General features: G+C 43.3%; 1 protein-coding gene across 1 annotated transcript in view; it reads left to right on the top strand.

Annotated features, from left to right (window-relative positions):
* The first annotated feature begins 3,602 nt into the window (after positions 1–3,602).
* zc4h2 (zinc finger, C4H2 domain containing) overlaps positions 3,603–22,110 on the top strand; it is a 61,698-nt gene continuing 43,190 nt past the window's right edge. The window contains exon 1 of the mRNA XM_068047941.1: positions 3,603–3,660. The gene's annotated coding sequence lies outside the window, so the exon portion shown is untranslated. The remainder of the gene's footprint in view (positions 3,661–22,110) is intronic.

The following is a 22,110-nucleotide window of genomic DNA, read 5'->3' as shown; positions in this document are numbered from 1 at the left end:
ACTTGTGCCTTGTAGATGGTGGACAGGCTTCGGGGAGTCAGGAGGTGAGTTACTCGCCGCAGGGTTCCTAGCCTCTGACCTGCTCCTGTCTCTGCCAAAATTAAGTCTAGGGTGGGAAGGCCCATAACCGGCCTTCCTGCCCCATCGCCAATTGAGGCTCTCGTGGCCAATTAATGACCAATTAAGGGCTTCATCCCACCGCCGCCATAATTGGCCAGTGGTGGGCAGCCCTGTTGCTGCTTCGGAAGCATAGCATGAAAAACCGTGTGGGCTGCTTTCATGCTCCCGGGGTAGGGGTTGGGGGGAGGTGGCAGGCAGGGGGCAGGAATGTCCCTCCTTGAAAGGTTAAAAGGCACAATGCCTGAACGAGGGATCCAGCATCTGGAAGCGGGGGCCCGCTGAGAGCCAACCCCCTGCTCTTGCTACCAATGCCTCTACACCCCACTCCCCCGCAACCCCCACCCCGCGAGACCCCTCCTGCACTGACCTACTGTGGCCTGGGTCCAGTGCCACTCCTAGGTCTTGGGTAGGTGCTTCACCGGCAGCAGCCTCCGTCTCTGCGGTGGAGGGCGGGGCTTCCATCGCCAGGATCCTTGATCCCATGAAAGTCCTTCCGCTGTCCACTTAAGTGCCTAACTGGCACTAGATTCAACAGTCCTTCTGCAGCAGAGGCGACGCAGGGCTCTCGGCGTCGCTTTTTACAGACGTCAAGACCCTGTCTCCAGCATAAAATCCCGACCCTTCTGTTCCAGCCAAGGGGAGGGAGGGTGTGAGCTGCAATGCTGGGCTTCTCCCTGGTCAGTGATTCACAAGTACAACAGCTATCTCTTCTCTGATCAAGGGCAGCAAGTGTAATGAAGATATAGTCTGTTTTTCTCAAAATGAATAGGAGCCATCTGGACTTATGGGCCTTGGGTCAGACAATTGACTTTCATTGTATCTGTCTGTAGTAGGTGTGAACCGTGGCACTCCACAAAATAGTCTGCCTGGCTTTATTACATATCTTTTCTTAGAAAACCTGTAAAAAAATTCATTTTTTATTAAAATACAATACTTAAACATAACCCCATTCCAAAATCCATTCCATGAAAAAAAAAACAGAAATCCCACAACACAACAAACGTAGGTAGAAATTTTCACATAAGGAAACTTTATTTTATGTTCAGCAACTGCTGAGAAAAATCTTTAAAACCTTTAAAACTAAAAGAAGTAAATTGGTATTAGAACCATATATGTTAACGCTATTTACTGCTGCTCTATAGCAAACAATAAAATTGCTGTTTTTCATTATACAATTTCATAAGTTAATAAAAAAAAAATTTGTCTGAATGTTAAATCGGGGGTTCAGGCCCAGAAATTGGTTTCACGTCAGGAACCACGCAAAGTGGGTGTCGAGTCTACAAAGCGAGCCTGAAAATGTGGCCCAGGGCTCACTCCAAATTTGGCCCTGGGCCAAAAAACTGGTCAATTGGGCATCCCAATGCAACTTCACAAAATCATTGAATCATAGAATGGTTTCAGCACAGGAGGAGACCATTCGGCCCTTCATTTCCGTGCCAGCTCTCTGCAAAAGCAATTTAGCTAGCCCCATTCCCCCACCCTTTCCCTGTAGTCCTGCACACTTTTTCTCTTTGAGTGTTAATCTAATTCCTTTTTGAAAGCCATAATTGAATCTGCTTCCTCCACCATCTCAGGCAGTGCATTTCAGATCCTAACCACTCACTGTGTAAAAAAAACTTTTGCTCATGTCGTTTTTGGCTTTTTTGCCAATCACCTTAATTGGTGTCCACAGGTTCACAACCCTCCCATGAGTGGGAACAATTTCTCTCTATCTACTCTGTGTAGACGCCACATGATTTTGAATACCTCTATCAAATCTCCTCTCAGCCAACTCTTCTCTGAGCAGAACAACCCCAGCTTCTCCAATCTATTATGTAACTGAAGGCCCTAATACCAGGAATCAGTCTCGTAAATCTTTTCTGTACCCTCTCTAAACCCTTCACATCCTTCCTAAAGTGTGGTGCCCAGAACTGTACACAATACTCCAGTTGAGGACAAACCAGTGTTTTATAAAGGTTCATTGTAACTTCCTTGCTTCCTTCTATGCCTCTATTTATAAAGCTCAGGATCCCGTATGCCTTTTTAGCCTGCCTTGCCACCTTCAACGATATGTGCACCTATATCCCCAGGTCTCTCTGCTCCTATACCCTCTTTAGAATTGTACTGTTTAGTTTATATTGACTCTCCTCATTCTTCCTACCAAAATGTATCACTTCACACTTCTCTGCATTAAATTTTATCTGCTATGTATCTGTCCATTCCACGAGCCATGTCCTCTTGAAATCCATCACTATCTTCACAGTTCACAATACTTCCAAGTTTTGTGCCATTTGCAAATTTTGAAATTGTGCCCTGTACACCCAAGTCTAAGCCATTAATATATATCAAGAAACTCAGTGGTCCTAGTAGCGACCCCTGGGTAACCCCACTGTATATCTTCTTCCAGTTCAAGAAACAACCATTGACCACTACTCTCTGTCTCATGTCACTCAGTCAACTTTGTATCCATAATGTCACGGTCCCTTTTATTCCATGGGTTTCAACTTTGCTGGCAAGCCTATTATGCAGCAGTTTGTCAAAAGCCTTCGGGAAGTCTATATAGATCACATCAACCGTATTACCCTCATCAGTCCTTTTTGTTACCTCATCAAAAAGCTCAATCGAGTTAGTTAAACACAATTTGCCTTTAACAAATCTGTGATGGCTTTCCTTAATTAATCCCCATTTGTCCAAGGAACTGTTAATTTTTTTGCCAGTTTATTGTTTGCAAAAGCTTTCCTACCACTTAATTTAAACTGACTGGCCTGTAGTTGCTGGGTTTTTCCTTAAACCCATTTTGAACAAGGGTCTAACATTTGCAATTTTCCTGTCCTCTGGCACCACCCCTATATCTAAGGAGGATTGGAAGATTATGGACAGTTCCTCTGCAATTTCCACCATTACTTCCCTTAGAATGCTCCGATGCATCTCATCTGGTCCTGGTGACTTATCAACTTTAATTACAACTAGCTTGTAGATTGAACCGATGAGTGGGTAGGTGCTGGAAGCGGGTGAACCCAGGCCAGCAAGAGCCTGCAGTAATGTTGCGGAACCAAGAAAAGCAGGTAAAAACTTACCTTTGGGAATCTCTTCTGGCCCTAATCCTCTTCACAGTTGTGTTAGTCTCTGGCTTCCCCACTCAGACCGCCTAGTTATAATGGCAGTGGGACCCCAATGAATTTATCAGGACCTGGAACACATGGGTCAAAAAGAACCCTGTCCATTTTTTGAGGGTGTCCATGCCAGCTTCTCAGGAGAGCAGGTGAAAATTGGAACCTGTTAGCTCCTGGTGGCTTCAGAGCAAGTAAGGAGCTTGTTCTGGGCAATAATTTGGTGGGAAATTATGCAACCTGGAACCTTTCCTCCACTACCAGGTAAGTGACAAGATCTGATGAAAAGTTATCGACCTGAAATGTTAACTTTGTTTCTCTCTCCACAGATGCTGCCAGAATTGCTAAGTATTTCCAGCACTTTCTGTTTTTATTATATAAGTGACAAGATCAGCTGCCAACTGTCTTAAAGGAATATTGTGATTGGGAAGAGGGGCCAAGCATGTGGCAGGTGAGGCCTAAACTCTTCTTCCGGGGCCCAGAGGAGTACCACTGTTTCTTCATGCTCCATAAGGAAATAAAGAAACTGATTTGCTTGAGCATCTAACTTCCTTCTCCGCTGCAACGTCCCACTCAGGTTATCCAATTAAATTTGCAGTCGGTTTCAATAGCATCATTGGGAAGCAACACGCAGATGTAAAAACTGACACTGCTAGTTTTGATGGAATGTCTTTGCCACCTTCTCAGCAGAGCACAGTTTCAGTGTGACAGAAAAGCAGGTTAAAATTAGAAATGGTCAGCTCGTGCTGTCTCCAGGGCCATTAAGTAACTTGTGCAATTTTAATTTGCTACTTGCCTAGTTTCCACCAGGAAGGGAAGGTAGGGTTGAAATCATTTCATTTGATTTCAATATTAGTTGAGCCTATAGTGTGTTATTTATCAACCCATTTTCAACCAATTAGCAAAATTGGTCTAATTCAAGGTAATATACTGACATAACCCTTAGGGCTGGAATTTATGAGCTCGCTGCTGATCTTGGCGGCGAGCATCAAGAATGGTGGTCCATCCACATGGACCTCTCGTTGTGGAGCCGCCGCGATATTCAGCGCAGCAGCTCATTTAAATGGCCAGGGCAGACCGCTCCCCCACCTCGATAACATGGAGCGGATGGGTGGTCTGTCCCCAGCAATGGCATCAGGCACCACTGCGCAGGTGCCGACGTCATTTTTAAAGAGCTTCGAGCCCCACAGTGCCATTTAAATCTTCAAAGGGATAGTAAGTTAAAATAGATTTAACAAAATCAAATAAATGTTTCCAGCCCCTCTCCCATCCCCCTAATAACCATATAATTTATTCCTTGCCCTCTCCTCCTCGAAATGCTTACCTTGTGCACCTGAACTCCCCCCCCCCAAAGTTCATAAGTTCATACACTATGCACTTTGCCCCTTTCCACCATCTGCTACACCAATCAGAAGAGTTTGACCCCGCACCCCCGCTCCCGCACTGAAATACGTACCTGCTCCCCACCCCCCCCCCAGTGTTACGCCTCAGATCTCCAGACGGAGATCCAATGGCGCGGGGGTGCCGGTCACTGGCAACAATATTGGAGTGGAACGGACCATGGGAATGGGTAAGTCATTAATTCCCTCATTTGCAATTTTTAAAATATATAAATCTGGCTCCCATCGCCGAGTGGTGGTTGGGCGGGGGGGGCGGTGGTGGCGGTAGGCTGTTACGAGGCCTCGCCGCCGCCGGCAATATGTGGCCAGGCCTTCCCGGCATTGGGGAGCGTGGCGGGCCTCTCCTGGAGGTATTTTCCAGCGCCCCTCCCGCCACGACCCCTGACATCAGGGGGGCTGTAAACTCCAGCTCCTAAATTAACTCAAATTGACTCCAATTTTTTAAAATTAATAATTAATGAATTGTGAAGTAATTTTTAAACAAAAATTAGCATGCACCATTTTTAGTATGGCATTCCAATTTTCATATATGTTCATACTTCTTTACCACCCCAGGAATATATCCAGCAATGTTCATTTGAAAGAAGCTAATGTTTGGAAGGTATATGTGCAATTTTAAATCTGTTGCTTATCTTTAACTCCAATCTCACAAGAACATATCCCACAGTATCAATGTGACACTTCCATGTTCCACTCTAGCCTTCTTTATAACCTTGGTTGGCAAGACTACCAATTTAATACCAATTGATGCCATATGATAGACAGTTTTGTTTAGGGTGAAGACTACCCAAGTTATTTTTCTCTTGTGAATCAAATCGCTCCCTGTGTTGAGAGAGATTATCTCTCTTCATTTTGAGCTTGATTCAAACCCAGGTCCTTGAAATAAAATGCCAATGTACTAATTAACTGTACAACTCAGTCTCCCAAAGCTTTAAATCTCATGTTCTGTGACTCATTCATTTATAAATGTTACAAGAATATATATTTAAATTCAGTAGATTAGGGCAGGAAGTGAAATTGTGTGCTTATACTTGTTATCAGTGTTTATTGGTAAGGCTCAATGCCAGCACTAACATCATTTATTTATATTCTTGTAAAATTTAGAATGCCAATGAATCCACAAATTTAAATCTGTTTCATGACAGGTTACAGAAATATAATGCTGTTGACAGTACATCTGCCCATCGTGTCTATTTTCATTCTCTACTGGTAGAATTTTCAAGATGGCAGACACATTTTTTTGGAAAGTCACAGATGTGTTGAAGTTTCCTCTATAATTACACTAATACATTAGCATGATTGTGGTGGGAACTGAGGAGGCAATACTATTTGTGTAATCAGGGCTGGGTTCAGAATGTCATTATTTCCAAGAAGTAGCATTAACAGATAAACACTTAATGCATTCACACAACATTCCACTGTCCTTCATTCAAAATGGGTAATGACCCTGCTAAAATATGGACAGGAGAATGTCATATATGTTATATGTTCATCCAGTTATATCCCAACAGTAATTTCAATGAGCTCTTTAAGTGCTGAGAACTTCTTATGTGTTCTCAGTCGCTCTTTGCTCAACCTGCTTAATTGAAATAACAAGAGTCTAACTGAGTCCAAAATATATATATTTTTGCTTTATATGTTATACCATAAGAATACTTGTGGTAGAAAATCATTGTATTTGGAGTTTATTGCTCTCATTTGTAGGATCTGTACAACTTAGTTTTCATGATGGTCTGGAAGTTTGTGGGTAAGTTTTGACATAACCATGGTGTACAGGTAGCAGTAATTGCTACACACTCATTTTCTTAATCGCGTGTGCCGCTTCCGAGTTACATCCTTTTCAATGGCATATAGGAATGAAAGGCTAAACCAGAAATAATGCGATCCTGTACACTGCTCCTTAGGTATTGAACGTGCTTGTAAAAACATGGGTTAACTTCGCCGAGTAACGTGTTGTCAGTTTATTTTAAGTAATTCTTTGGAGCTCACAATGCAGTGGTGGCATTAGGAAAGGGTGAAGTTGGAATTACAGGCCCCATCAACCAGTGAAATTGATCATGGAAGCATTATGACTGACTCCATTCATACTCTTTCTGAATGTTCACACATTCTTTCTGACAGGAGTTGCTGAATAGCAATCAGAGTGGGAACCTTGGCTAATTGCCACCTTCTAGTCCAGGAATAATGAAACTAATTTTAGCTTGCCTACTGCTGCCTGAGCTGAAATTGGTTAAATTAGTACAGACCTGGGATCAAATCTGGAACTTTCCTCATCTGTATGGCTTGGTTGCAAACTGACTTTTCAAACAGTATACATTCCATATTCAATTGCTTGTCATTCTCAACTTACTAGCTTTTATCTTCTCTAAATATAATCAATGCACATAAATTTCACTGCATGTGCATAACTAAACAAATCAGTCTGCTGTGCAATGTATCCACAAAGGAGTTGTAAACAATCTAGACAAGCCCACGCAGCAGCAACCCACGCATCAATTTTCCTACCTGCCAAATTTAGATTATGTTAGCACATAAGTTGAGAGAAAAATCCACATTTTATTCACCTGTATGCTACTTCCTTTGGGCGCACTCACCTTTTTTTAATGAGATCACTAAATATTTAGTCCTCAGTCAATGAGACATAGTCATGCTCTCCTCCTCTGCTGAAGGACCTAACTTGAGCTAAGGGACTATTCCAAATTCCATAGGTGCTGGCAACCTTCTCTACTCATCCAACTAGTCATTCTTCATGCGTAAATCTGGATGAATACGTACCACTAGGCTACACAAAGTCAGAAGGCTTGAATCACTCCAAGTCTGATGCTATTTTCACCCGATGTCCATGCCCACTCTGTTACTGCCTTCTCTGCTGCTTACCTGCAACTCCTTCCTCCTCGCACCCTTGTTGCTGATGCTGCTGTTCCTCCTCCTCTTCTTCATTCAAATAGAGTACAGCTAGAGCAGCACCTAAAATCATATTCTCCTTCTTAAACAGAGTATATAAAAACCACAATCCAAACCCAACAATTATCACAAAATCACAGCCCACAATGAACTGAGATAGAACCTTTGAGTGCAGCAGTTGTCTTCAGATCGAGCCACCATCACTTTAACCACAGTGATTCCCCTGGCGACTTTGCTGACCTGCGTGAAAGCTGGCTGCACCAGGAGGGGAAGAGGCTGGCAATATTGCAGGGTTGCAGAGGTTTTGTTGGAAATTATGTGGGATTTGAAATTACAGCAGCAGGATCTAGAAATGTTCAGAATTTGAAATCTGGATCAGAATGGGGGTGAAAATTTGTCTGCTCAGGGCGCTTAATGTTGTTTCCCATGAAAAGGGTGGTCCGCGCATTAATCTGGGTGCCATATCAGGCAATATCATTGATCTGCCTTAATGATCACTCCAAAATAAAAGCATAAAAATTCTCCTAGATGGCCAATTCTGTAGGTGGTAAGAATTTTAAAATTAGTCTTGCCTTTCCCAGGAATAGATGTGTCCTCTTGCCTGACAGTAAATACTTGCAGTGGTTAATGATTGTCACCAAAATTCTATCACTGTCAAATAGTTTCTCTGCCTATATGCCGAGATACAAATAATGTTCATAATATGGCCCTGATCATTGACTAAGACCCACTTGCAGTGGAAGTTGAGGTGTTTTCGGTGAAATATGTGTTATTATCAGGTGAGGAGGGGCCACAAGGCTCCCCTCTTGTCCTTTCTCTTATTTGACTCTAACAGGGTTTATTCCTTTTTTTAAAAAAACAGTGGATGCGCTTACCATTTCAGTAAGTGTTTTACCTTTTAACTTTGCTGTGATCATAAAAGAACCAAACGAACAAGTTTTCTTGAGTTCAAACAAGAAAGAGGTGAGTTTATTATACTTAACAATCTAAACCCGATCTGAAAGAAAATAAAATTACGCACCACATTCACGCACGCACTCACACAATAATCACACATACATACTAATAGATTACAGAGCGATGAGGGGTAGATCAGTGGTTGGATTAGAGTCCAGAACAAAATAAAAATTAAGACACAGTGTGTGGGGTTGGATGATTCCATTGTCTTCTGGCTGAAGTTGTGTTCCTGTAGTCTTTGGTTGGTCAATGTGCATTTTGTGGCTGACCCACCTGGTTCAGGCTTTCCTTGTAGGCAGAATTGTAGGTGGCTTTCTTCCCCTGGTGTCTTTGTCTTGGATCCAGCAACCAGCATGCCCCACCAGGCCTTCTGGAGCAGGAGAGATCTTCTGACTTCTGTCCAGAATCAGTCACTGGCTTGTCTGCTTTGTCCAAGGGAAAACTCCGAGCTTTCACAGAGATGGACAGAGAGTCACATGACTGCCTCAGTGTATTGTCTGGAACCTTCTAATGAGGATCAAGTTTAGGAATTTCTGTCCCTTAGGCCTCAGGATGTTAATGTTTACACCTGGAAGGGTTGGCACTTTCAAGGTTAATGTGCCACGATGATTTTGAATGTCCTGCTAATGAACGCTATATCCTGCGTTTCACTCAATAGAGAAAGCCATGAGACACAGGCTCATCAGACATGTGTCTCCTCTTTGAGACCTTGGAATGTGTAAGGTGTTCAAATGCAAATTGCAGTGGCCATCTTGGCTGCCAGCCTTTTTTTAAAAAGTGAAATTTTTCTGTTTCATTAAAAGTTTAATGTAGGTTTCCAATTGATGAATTAAAAATTCCCCTTTGTCATAGCAAGTTTTTTTGACACCACCGTACCACGCAGAATGAAATGTGACCATGGGAACATTTCATTACAAGGTTGCAGGAAAAAAACCACACACATTCATTCTCAAACATTCACTTCTCAAGTTCACGCATTAATCTTAGAATTTCTGCAGTTGGCATGGTCTGCAACAGCTACTCTGGTTTAATTTCTGTCTGGGATGGTTCTATGTTGGGTTTTGTGTTGTCAAATGGGACTAAAGTTTCTCTAGCCTCAATTTGTGATATCCTGGGAATGTGCATCTCAATAAACATATAGTTGTTGATGAAGATTGGGGTATGCAGATTTCCATTACTGTTTGTGGTGAGTCCTCCTGTAAGTACAAGTTTTAACCCTTAAACTGCTGTTTCTGCAACATGTGGCTTTAATCATTCAGGTTCCAGCACCTTGATAATTTTCCTCTTTATAGGGAGAGTGGGTAATAAATTGTTTTTTTTAGCCCCTATGAGGTGTCTGAGATTTCCTATGGGCCCTTGTTCTTGCTGAGTTCTGAATTGAAATTGTTGGGTTTGATTAGCTTTGGATTTGGGACCTGATCATTGGGTTCTTTTGTGGGTAGCTCCTCACTGACCTCATTTTTAGTTTTCTAGTGAGTTAGACAAGTGCTGCCTACTTTAGGGCATTCTCCCTTCCCTTTTCCCTTTACTGTGGGGAGGGTCTTTTTTCCAATCTGCCCTACGTCCTCTTGGACATTATTGGTAACAGGAAATAGAGAAGTAGAAAGTGAAATTGGAAGGCAGACGAGACAAAGGCAAATGTCAAATAGGATCGGAATGAGGAATAATGTTAAGGCAAAGATAAGGGCACTCTATCTGAATGTACGCAGCATTTGCAACAAGGTAGATGATTTGAAGGTACAAATAGAGGTAAATGGGTATGATTTAATTGCCATTATGGAAACGTGGTTACAGGGTGACCAGGACTGGGAACTGAATATTTAGGGATATTCGTCATTTAGGAGGAATAGGCAGTGGGGAAAAGGAGGTTGGGTAGCGCTGTTAATAAGGGATGAGATTAGTACATTAGTGAGAGTGGATCGTAGATCAAAAGAGCAAGATATAGAATCAGTTTGGATGGAGCTAAGGAACAGCAAGGGGCAGCAAACATTGGTGGGAGTTGTTTATAGGCCACCAAACTGTAGTGGTAATGTTGGGCATGGTATAAATCAGGAAATTAGAGCTGCATGTAGCATGGGCAATACAGTAATAATGGGCGACTTTAATTTACATATAGATTGGACGAATCTAATTAGCACTAATACTGTGGAGGATGAATTCCTGGAGTGGGGCAGATCAGTCATGATCTTATTGAATGGCAGGGCAGGCTTGAGGGGCTGAATGGCCTATTCCTGCTCCTATTTCCTATGATCCTATGCTTGCAGTTGGCTGTCCAGCTTTCCCTGTGGCACTTCAACTAGGTGAGACATCTCCCTCACTGTTGGTTTGCCTTTTTGGGAACTTCCCTTGTCCCTGCAGATTTCTGTAAAGGTTGTTGGCAGCCTTGCTAGGGCTTCTCTTTGCCCTGTCTTTAAATACGGGAGTCTGGGATTGAATTTTCCTAACATTTCAATGTTGACTACCTGGACAGTAGGGGGTTCAATTTGGGAATCCTCCTGGCCCTCCTCTAACAGGTCCTCACTGTCCTTTTTGTCCCCTTCTTTCCTGACTGTCTGACAGACCTGTGCTAGTTTGACCCATTCCCAGCTGTGATACTGTTTCAACATGTTAATGTGGTACAGCCTTTGTTTTTTCCCTCAATCTGGGGTGTCAACTAAATAATTTACCTGGCTAATCTTTTTTGCCACTCGGTATGGGTCACTGAATCAGGCTTTCAGGGATTCACCCTGAATTGGCAGTAGTACCAATGCACGGTCTTGGGGCCGAAATGTTCTGACCTTGGCTTGTTTGACTGCTTGCCTTTTCATAGCTGTCTGGGAGGTTTTTAAGTGTTCCTGAGCCACTGCACAGGCTTTCGTGAGCTGCTCTCAGAACATGGAGATGTAATTTAACTTGGAAGGTTCATCACTGGGTCTCCAAATCTTCCCCTTGATTAGCTTAAGTGGACCTCTCACCTTGTGTTCATAAACTAATTCAAAGGGACTAAAGCCGGTGGACTCATTGGGTGAGCCCCTAGTGGCAAGCAAGAGAAATCCCTGCCCTTTGTCACAGTCATGGGGGAATGCGTAGCAGTATGCCCTGATCATTGTCTTTAGGGTCTGGTGGTACTGCTCCAAAGCCCCTTGTGACTGTGGGTGGTAGGCTGAGGACTTTAGCTGGGTTATGCCCAGATTACCCATGACTTTTTGAAAGATCCAGACATGAAATCCATGCCCTGATCCGACTGGATCTCAGCAGGCAGCCCATATCGGGAGAAGAATTGGGTTATCCCCTCCACCACTGCCTTGGCAGAGATAGTTCTTAGAGGAATGGCCTCCAGAATTGGGTAGCTACATCCATAATAGTGAGATGATACTGGTAGCTCTCTTTTGCTTTCAGCAGGGGTCCTACAGAATCCACCAGCACTCTGCTGAAGGGTTCCCCAAAAGCTGGTGTTAGAATTAGGGGTGCAGGCTTTATTGCAGGTTGGGGCTTTCCCACAACCTGGTACGTGTGGTAGGTTTTACAGAACTCCACCACATCTTTGTGGAGTTTTGGCCAGTCCAAATGCTGCCTTATGCGGGTTTGGGTTTTTCGTATACCAGCATGACCAGCCATTGGAAGTTTGTGGGCTATTCATAGTATTTCCTTACGGTACCTCGGGGGCACCACCATCTAATGAATTACTGTCCACTCTTCATCCACAGGTCTGTGAGGAGGTCTCCGCTTCCTCATCAGCACCTCATTCTTTAAACGGTAGCGCTCTGGGAAACCCTCTGCTTCAGCTTCAGTTTGGGCAGTCAGTGTTAACTTGTTTAATACTAGCTCCGATTGCTGAACATCAACCAAGGAAGTTCTGTTTAACCCATCCTTTGGGTCCTCTAACTTCCCAAAAAAGGTTTCAAATAACCAGACAGTAGGGTCATCTATCTGCAGTGCCAGTTCAGCCTCCTCTGATGGAGATTGTTTGGCCATGGACCGAGTCACCACACAGTCAGATAAAATGCTGGGGACCTTGTCCTGCAACTGCTCTGTGTCTCTGACCTCTTTTGGTCTTTCTAAAATCACTGGGGAAGCTACCACCTTTTCACCCGCCGGATCATTACCCAGGAGCAAGTCGACCCCATCCACTGGTAGATTAGAGACAATCCCCATGGTTACCAGTCCTGAAACAAGGTTGCACTCCAGGTGCACCCAATATAAAGGTATGGGCTTCCACATCCCCCTCATAGAACTTTGGAATCAACTGGGGGAACTTTAAGAGCTCAGCACTCGGCCCTGTACTAGGGGAAGCTCCCTCACTAGCTGTGCCTTCACTGGGTGTATTGGGTCTCCCTCTAGTTAGTTTGAGGCGCTGTAACTCCCTTACTTCCTTCTCCTTCTGGAAAACTCTTTTTCTATTTCCTCCCTTTCTTTTTCCCTCTCTTGACACTCTCTCTGCTCTTTCTCTCTCTGGAAAGGCCTCTCTTTTCCTTGGGATTCTAATTCCAGCCTCCTCTGTTCTAGTTGTATCTTAGCTAACATTACCCTGTCTGTTTCTGACTCTAAACCTATCTCCTGTTCTTCAGTTTCAAGTGTAAAATGGTTGGCCACTTTAGGATAAAATGGATTTTGGGATTCCTACCCTTTGGCTGGATCGTAATTCCTAACTGCCTAACTACTTTCCTCAACTCTTCAATAGATAGGACATTTAACCTGTCCCAAGTTACTTTACTCTGGCTTAGAGTGTGGATATGTTAGTACACTAGCAGTGAAAATCAAAAGAAAATTGGTATTAAAATCTTAACATTTTTTGCTCAGAATCAATCTGATTTCCCACTTCTAATATCTCATTTGTCATTAGGTTATGATCATGGACAAGCCCCCAAATATCTGTTATGATCAGATGAGGAAGGGCCTTCTTGTCCCTCCTCTTATTTGACCACAATAGGGTTTATTCCTTTTTTAAAAAAAACAGTGGATGTGCTTACCACTTCAGTAAGTGTTTTACCTTTTACCTTTGTTCTGATCATAAAAGAACCAATCGGATAGGTTTTCTTGAGTTTAAACAAGAAAGAGGTGAGTTGATTATACTTAACAATCTAAACACAATCTAAAAAAAGACACATTCGTGCATGCACTCTCACACACACACAAATCGATTATAGGGTTATGAGGGGTAAATTTGTGGTTGGATTAGAATCCAGAACAAATAAATTAAAACACAGTCTGTGGGGTTTAATGATTCTGTTGTCTTCTGGCTGAATTTGAGTTCTTGAAGTTTTTCGCTGGTAAATGTGCAGTTTGTGGCAGGCCCACCTGGTTCAGAGTTTTCTTGTAGGCAGAATTGTAGGTGGTTTTCTTCCCCTGGTGTCTTTGTCTTGGATCCAGCAACCAGCAGCTAGGCTTCACACACACCCACCAGATCCTCTAGAGAGAGAAAGAAAGAGATCTTCTGGTTTCTACCCAGAATCAGGCATTGGCTTGTCTGCTTTGTCCAAGAGAAATCTCCCAGCTTTCATAGAGATGGACAGACTGCCTCAGTGTATTGTCTGGAACCTTCTAATGAGATTCAAGTTTAGGAATTTCCGTCCCTTAGGACTCAGGATGTTACACCTGGAAGGGTTGGCCCTTTCAAGACTAATGTGCCACGATAGTTTTGAATGTCCTGCTAATGAATGCAGTCTCCTGTATTTCACTCAATAGAGCAAGCCCTTGTTTGGGAACAGGCTAATCAGACATGTGTCTCCTCTTTGAGGTCTTTGGAATGTGTAAGGTGTTCAAATGCAAATTGCAATGGCCATTTTGGCTGCCAGCTTTTTAAAAAAAAAGTTAACTGCAGAATTCCAGTACTTTCAGTTTCATTAAAAGTTTAATGTAGGTTTCCAATTGATGAATTGAAAAAATCCTCCTTTGGCATAGCAAATTTTTTTGACATTTGTCTGAATAAAAATATTCCTTAAGAGATCTAGGCAGTTCTCAGAAACTGTATAATGCTCAGTCCTGAAGGAACCTTAAGACTGTAGGTACATATCTGATGATCTAGAAAATTAGTTTACTGATTGTTAATTGCTTCTCAAGGATGACTGAAATATTTCATACCTGAAGTTTCAAAGATGGTGCAATCCCTACAATAATCATTGTCTCGGCTTCCTTTATGGGATTGACCAATTATATTGCATCAGTATGGGATCCAAATTGACACAGCAATTAATCATGTAGTTGTGCATATCTTGGCATGTACTTTGCTTTTCAATTGCATTGTTTAAACATATTGGGAAATCTCAGAGCACCGGCTGGTCTTGAGAAAAAGGTGACTGCCAAGTCAGACTGATATGAACAATCAAGCTAAGGTGCTCAGCCACATGTAGGATATTAGGGACACAAAAGCTGGGATATGTGATTGCTGGCAGAGCAAACTTGATGGGAGATGATGTGGCCAATTGTTTCCTTGTCTCACCAGCTGAAATCATAAACAAACTGAAGCTAAGCATTTATCCACTAATCAGGGTCCTGTTAAGGTAACTGAAAGGGAAAAATAGCTGTGAGGTGAAAGCAGAGGGCCCTTAAAGTGGTACTTGAAGTTCTTCAAAGAAAGCAAAAGCTGTTACAAATGAAGATTATAATGCATTGTGAGGCTAAGAAGATCATTAGAAGCAACACCAGACGGTACACAAACGCAAAGAACCATGGAAATTCAGCAGACTGGGAGAGTTATATAAATCAACAAAAGAATACAAATAAAATAATGAGGTGCAAAAAGGGAATATATAAAAAAAAACTGCAAGGGATTTTAGAGGTGACAGCAGAGGTTTTATAAATATCTTAAGAGAAATAAATTGGTAAAGCAGAATGTAAGCCCATCAAAGACGGCTGTAGGTGAGACTATAATGGATAATGAGAAAATAGCAGACTTGTTAAATGAATACTTCATATCCATTTTCAGAGTGGAGCTAGAGGACAAAATGACAGTGGTACAAGGGAACCTGAAAATAAGTCAAGGGGAAGAAATTGATTGATTTAATATAAATACAAAAAATGGCAATGGAAAAAAATAATAGGACTTAAGACAGATAAACCTCCAGGACCTGACGGTTTCCACTTCAAGGTATTAAAATAAATAGGTGAGTAAATTATAGTTGCATTAGTCATAATTTTCCAAAGCTCTCTAGATTCAGAAATTGTGCCTTTGGGTTGTAAAATTGCAAATGACACTCCATTATTTAAGATGGGAATGAGAGAGAAACCAAGAGCTAGATTTTCTGTTTGGGGTCGGGACCCTAACCTGGGGATCATTCCTGGGTTTTGACCTTGTGCCGAGTTGGAAAGAGACATGGAAAGTGATTTTGGCGAATATCACTGTTAATTGGCTGGGGGCCAGATTTGGGGACCAATTAGGGGTGGTGGGCACAGGAAAGAGGCGGGAGGCTGAAAGTGTGGGTCCGATTTAAAGGGATGATGGCAGTCATTATTGTGGCTGCCGTATTGAAATGCTATGGCAGTGAGGAGCAGGAAAGGCAGAGGCCAGGACACCTTGGCAAGGCAGCCCCAAGGTTTAGTGATGCTGTCCTTGAGGTGATGCTAGAGGGGTTGAGAGATAATCAAGGTATCTGTTCCCAGAGAGTGGCAGGAGGGGGTCACCCAGCCAGACCAAGCAGGCCTGGCTGCAGGTTGCAGAGCAAGTGAGCAGCCACAGCATTGTGAGCTGGGTGCAGTGCCATAGAAAATTCAATTACCTTCTTCAATTGGCAAGGTGAATGCAATGCAACACCCAGATGACCAGCTTCCAGCTCTGCGCTTACCAGTAGGCACAGCAGCTGAGCAGCCTCAGGGAGCATTGTGAGAAATGTGTGCCCAGGATAATTACTGACCCATGAGCAAAGCTCATATCCCTAGAGCTACTGAAGAGTTGGCAGCACTGATAAATGCAGAATCTCATTTAATCGAGCGGCTGGAATTGGTGAAAAATGTCAGCATTGCCTTATCTCTCTCTCTTTTGTCCTTGCAGGAGAAGAGGGCACACAATGCCAGGGAGAGGGCTTTCAAAGACGGAGGAGTGCACCAGCTCACCATCCAAACTCAAATGGAAGAGACAGTCCTTGACATCGTGAGGGTGGCCTCGCAGGAGGAAGTGGGCGACGGAGAAATGAGAATACCTGTAATAGAGGGTGAGAAGATATTGAATTCTGTAGATGAAGGGGATGGAGTGCACTCCTCCCTGTCCGACAGCATGTCAAAACTTCAGCTGCATTGGGAAGTCTCAGCTCTGCAGAGTCTTCTGCTATCAGAGGTGAATTCTCAGATCTCTTTCATATGTCTCCCACAGGGACAGTTGTGGAGGGGGAGCATACCAGTGCCTCAGCATCATACCATGGCCTCAAAGGAGATGGAAGCCACAGAGCAAACACCATGACATCATTCAAGCACATCCTTCACCAGCACAGATACACTCACATCTGTGGATTCTCGAGCACGTAGAAAGGATGGCATTGGGTAAAGAGCACATCACGAGTGAGCAGGAGAGGGTGAGAGAGGCAGGGGCAGCTGTGGGCAATCTCCCTTGGAGGTTGGAGGACAGACCCAGCTATGCTCAGCTGGATGCAGATGCACAGCCTTGGGAGTCACAAGCAAGGCAGCTCTACTTTAACCAGCAGTGTGACATGTGTGCCCATATGTCGGAGTTCCCTGAGGCAGTACAGGGTCATGGGCTGAGAATGGAGGAGTCCATTCAGTTCATGGAAATCATCATGGCTCAGTGTTTTGAATGCACGAGCTCCTCCATTGAGAGAGTGACCAATCTCATGGAGAGCCATATGCAGCAGCACTCAGAGTGGATGCAGGAACAGCACAATGACATGCACAGAATGCATGCTACATTCTGTAGCATTGACCGGTTAGTGGTGTTGATGGTGCAAAGAAGGAATATTTGCCTAGTGCCTAAATTCACTGAGGAAGGGGTTGAAAGGTATTTTGTCTCATTTAAGAAAAATGTTACAAGGTTAACATGGCCACAAGAAACATGAACCATTCTTTTGTCAAGTGTTTTAACAGGAAAAGCATTGGATGTTTATTCAAGTCTTTCAGAGGAAATATCTGTAGATTATGAGATAGTTAAAAATGCAATACTTAACGCGTATGAGTTGGTTCCAGAAACTCAGCAATTAAAATTTTTAAATTTGAGGAGGAGAAAGAATCAAACTTTTGTAGAATTTTCTAGAGAAATATAAATGATTTTTGAACATTGGTATCATTCAATGAAACTTGAACAGAATTTTGAAAATGTGAGAGAGGTGTTGTTAATGGAGGAATTTAAAAATAGTGTTCCAGCTAGTATTAGGACACACCTAGAAGACCGTAAAGTTTATAATATAAGAGAAGCTGCTTTTTAGCTGATGGTTATAATTTTTCCCATAAGCAGATGGGGGTAGTAGATCTTCATTTGCAAATCCACACAGCAGTTGGAGAGATCGGCCAAATGATGAACATGATTACAGAGAAGGGGATAGTAAAATTGACACAACAGATGCCTCTCAAGGTGGTTAAAATAAAGTCAGTAGGAACTGGGGTTCCAGCGCTGGGCCTGAGTCCAAAGACTCTGCAGTACTCGGTGGCGCTACCAATACTGCTGAGCCGCCAGTCCTGTGATTTGCTGGCAGCTGTTGGAGGCGGGTTCCCCATCTTTAAAGGTACGGGGATCCTGGCATGGGACACATAGGCTTCAAAACACTGAAGGATCACTCCGTGCGGGTGACCCCAGCCTTTGCACCCTGGTGCCAGGAGCCCCACCTCCTCCACAAAATCCAGCCCTTAGATTTAAAGCATATGACATCATATTCTGTCAAGATGTTTTAAAAATATAAATGTCTTCTTGAATATGGGGATTCTTGAATATGGGGGATATGGTTAGATTCTCTTTTGTTGGAGATGGTCATTGCCTGGCACTTGTGTGGCACAAATGTTACTTGCCACTTATCAGCCCAAGCCTGGATATTGTCCAGGTCTTGCTGCATTTCTACACAGACTGCTTCAGTATCTGAGGAGTCGTGAATGTTGCTGAACATTGTGCAATCATCAGCGAACATCCCCGCTGCTGACCTTATGATTGAAGGCAGGTCAGTGATGAAGCAGCTGAAGATGGTTGGGCCTAGGTTCTTTGTTTAAAATGTGAAACTTTGTGGCATAATTCTTTCAGTGATAACTGGGAAATCAACTTTCTCTTTTTAAAAGTTAATGGTCCATAATGGGATTGTAACATGAGTGATTTGTTAATTTTTAATTACATTGGAGATGTTGTGCCATGATCCCAGATGTGTGAGCCTCCAATCTTTGATGGCAAAAGTGCAAAGGAGGGATGAAGTGTTGAAGGTTAAGGAATGATCTTTGAATGGGGATACTGAAACCACTGGGGAGATGTGTACTATGCATTCAAGCCATCCTGATGAATGCTTTGACTCCTGAGACAGCCCCAGCCACCTCCCCGCACAGCATGGGCACCATTCTCCTCTTCATCTTCCTCCTCCTCCAAACCAGTGCTTCATCCTCTTCAAGGTCCACACCTTTCTGGTGAACCATGTTATGGAGAGCACAGCAAACCACCACAATGCACAAGACCCTTGCAGAAGTGTACTGCAGGGTGCCACCCAACCGGTCAGGGCAGTGGAACTGCATCTTCAGAAGCCCAGTGGCCTGCTCGATGGTGGTCCTTGCGAGTAGATGACTTTGTTTGTAGTGTCTCTGTACCTTCGTCTTGGGGTCAGGTAAATGTGTGAGTAGCCATTCTTCAAGGGATATCCATTGTCTCTAGAAGCCATCCATGGAGTCTCGGTGGTGACATGAAAAACAGCAGCACCCTCAACTGCTGGAGGACGAAGGCGTCGTGGCAGCTGCCAGGATAGCAAATGCACAGATGCATATGCAATTGTGGTCACATATCAGCTGAACATTTAGGGAGTGGAAGCCCGTCATGCTGATTAAAGAAAGACTTGCATTTATATAGCGTCTTTCACGACCACCAGACGTCTCAAAGCGCTTTACAGCCAATGAGGTACTTTTGAAGTGTAGTCATTGTTGTAATGTAGGAAATGTGGCAGACAATTTGCACACAGCAAATGGCAATGTGAACAGAGGTCTGGTCATGTGGGCAGAAAAGTGACAAATGGAATTCAACCCGGAGAAGTGTGATGTGATGCATTTGGGGAGGTCAAACAAAGCAAAGGAATATACGATTAATGGGAAAATACTGAGAAGTGTAGAGGAAGTGAGGAGTCTTGGAGTGAATGTCCACAGATCCCTGAAGGTAGCAGGACAGATAAGATGGTTAAGAAGGTATATGGTATCCTTTCCTTTATTAGCCAAGGTATAGAATATAAGAGCGGGGAGGTTATGCTGGAACTGTATAACTCATTGGTTAGGCCACAACTTGAGTACTGTGCACAGTTCTGGTCACCTCATTACAGAAAGGATGTAATGGCATTAGAGAGGGTACAGAGGAGATTTATAAGGATGTTGCCAGGACTAGAAGAATGCAGCTGTGAGGAAAGATTGGATAGGCTGTGGTTGTTCTCCTTGGAACAGAGAAGGCTGAGGGAAGATCTGATTGAAATGTACAAATTTTCGAGGGGCCTGGATAGAGTGGAGGTGAAGGGCCTGTTTACCTTAGCAGAGAGGTCAGTGACTAGGGGGCATAGATGTAAAGTGATTAGTAGAAAAGTTAGAGGGGAGTTGAGGAAACTTTTTTTCACCCAGAGAGTGGTGGGGGTTTGGAACTCAGTGCCTGAAAGGGTAGTTGAGGCTGAAACCCTCAACTCATTCAAAAGGAGTCTGGATGTGCACCTCAAGTGTCATAATCTGCAAGGCTGCAGACCAAATGTTGGAAGGTGGAATTAGAATGGGTGGATCGTTTATTGGCCGGCATAGACACGATGGGCCAAGTGGCCTCTTTCTGTGCCTTAAACTTTCTATGATTCAGTGATTTGCAAAATGCAGTAGTGTGCTGCCACTTGAAAGACACCACCAAGGTCTGCTGCTGATCCTTGGAACAAGCCAGAGGTGAAGTTCAAGGCCACAGTGACTTTAACGGCTATTGGCAGGGCATGGCAACCACTACTGTAAGATCTGAGGTCTTCCTCAACGAGGGCACAAATCTAAATACCATCTGCCAAGAAAGGCGCAGTCTCCTCTGGCACTGATTCTCTGACATTTCCAGGTAGCTGCTTAGATGAAGAAATAGAGTGTTTGTTATCAAAGTTTGCAAATAACACTAGGTTATGAAGCGCGGCAAATTGCATGGATGGGTGGAGGAAGATACAAAGAAAAAAGACTTGCATTTATATAGCACCTTTCATGACCACCAGATATCTCAAAGCGCTTTACAGCCAATGAAGTACTTTTGACGTTGCCTCACTGTTGTTATGTAGGAATTGCAGCAGCCAACTTGCCCACAGCAAGATCCCACAAACAGCAATGTGATAATGACCAATCTATATTTGTGATGTTGATTGAAGGATAAACTTTGGCCAGGATATGAGGGATATCTCCCCTACTCTTCTTTGAAATAGTGCCATACACAGGATCTTTTACATCCACCTGAGAGGGTAGCCAGGGCCTTGGTTTAACATTTCATCCGAAAGACACACCTCCAGAAGTGCAGCATTTCCTCAGTTTTGCACTGGACCGTCAGCCTTTTTGTGCTCAAGTCGTGAAGTGGAACTTGAATCCAGAACCTTCCGTGGCAAGAGTGCTGCCATCTATGCCACAGCTGACATGGCTAAGGTGTATTTAAGGGACTTAGACAGATCAGCTAAATGGGAAAAGCTACGGCAGATGGAGTTCAATGTGGAGAAATGTGAGGTCATCTACTTGGATCTGAGAAAAAAACTAATTGGAATATGTTCTTAATGGTAAGAGATTTCGAGCTGTGGATCAACAAAGGGGATTTAGGTGTTTATGTTCATAAAACACGAAAAGCATGTGCACAGGAAGAAATAATCAAAAAGCTAATGGAATATTGGCCTTCATCTCAAGAGATTGAAATTCAGAATGAGGAAGTGATGCTTCAGTTGGACTAAACCTTGGTCAGATCTCATGTGGAATGCTGTGTTCAGTTTGGGCTCTCAAACCTCAGGAGAGATATTTTCACTTTGGAAGGGACAGAGTGCAGATTCACCAGAATGAATCCATGGCTTAAAAGGTTAAATTATGAGGCCAGGATGCATGCACTTGTCTTGCATTCCCTTGAGCTTAGAAGGTTGAGAGGTGACCGAATCTAAGTATTTAAAATGATTAAAGAATTTGATACACTAGGTACATAGAAATTCTTTCCTTTGGTTGGGGAACCCACAGAACAGCACAATCTCAAAATCAGAGCTGGGCCATTTCAGACTGAAATCAGGAAGCATCTTTTCTCACATGGGTAGTGGAAGTCTAGAACCTGCTCTCCCAAAAGCTGCGGATGCCTGGTCAATTGAAATTAGGTAGGGTCATCAAGGGGTATGGAACAAAGGTGGATAAATGGAATTGAGTTACAGATCAGCCATGATCTAATGGAATGGTGGAACAGGCTCATGGGCTGAATGGCCTCCTCCTGTTTCTACATTCCTATGTTCAACCACAAGTCAGCACAATTATATAAAATAATCCTAAATTATTCTTTCATTGGCTAAAGTCTGTCATCAGTTATAGTC

Source organism: Heterodontus francisci, chromosome 15 (genome assembly GCF_036365525.1).
Source record: "Heterodontus francisci isolate sHetFra1 chromosome 15, sHetFra1.hap1, whole genome shotgun sequence".
Taxonomy (NCBI): domain Eukaryota; kingdom Metazoa; phylum Chordata; class Chondrichthyes; order Heterodontiformes; family Heterodontidae; genus Heterodontus; species Heterodontus francisci.
Note: the sequence above shows the minus strand (reverse complement) of the source record. Positions and strands in the feature narration are given on the sequence as shown.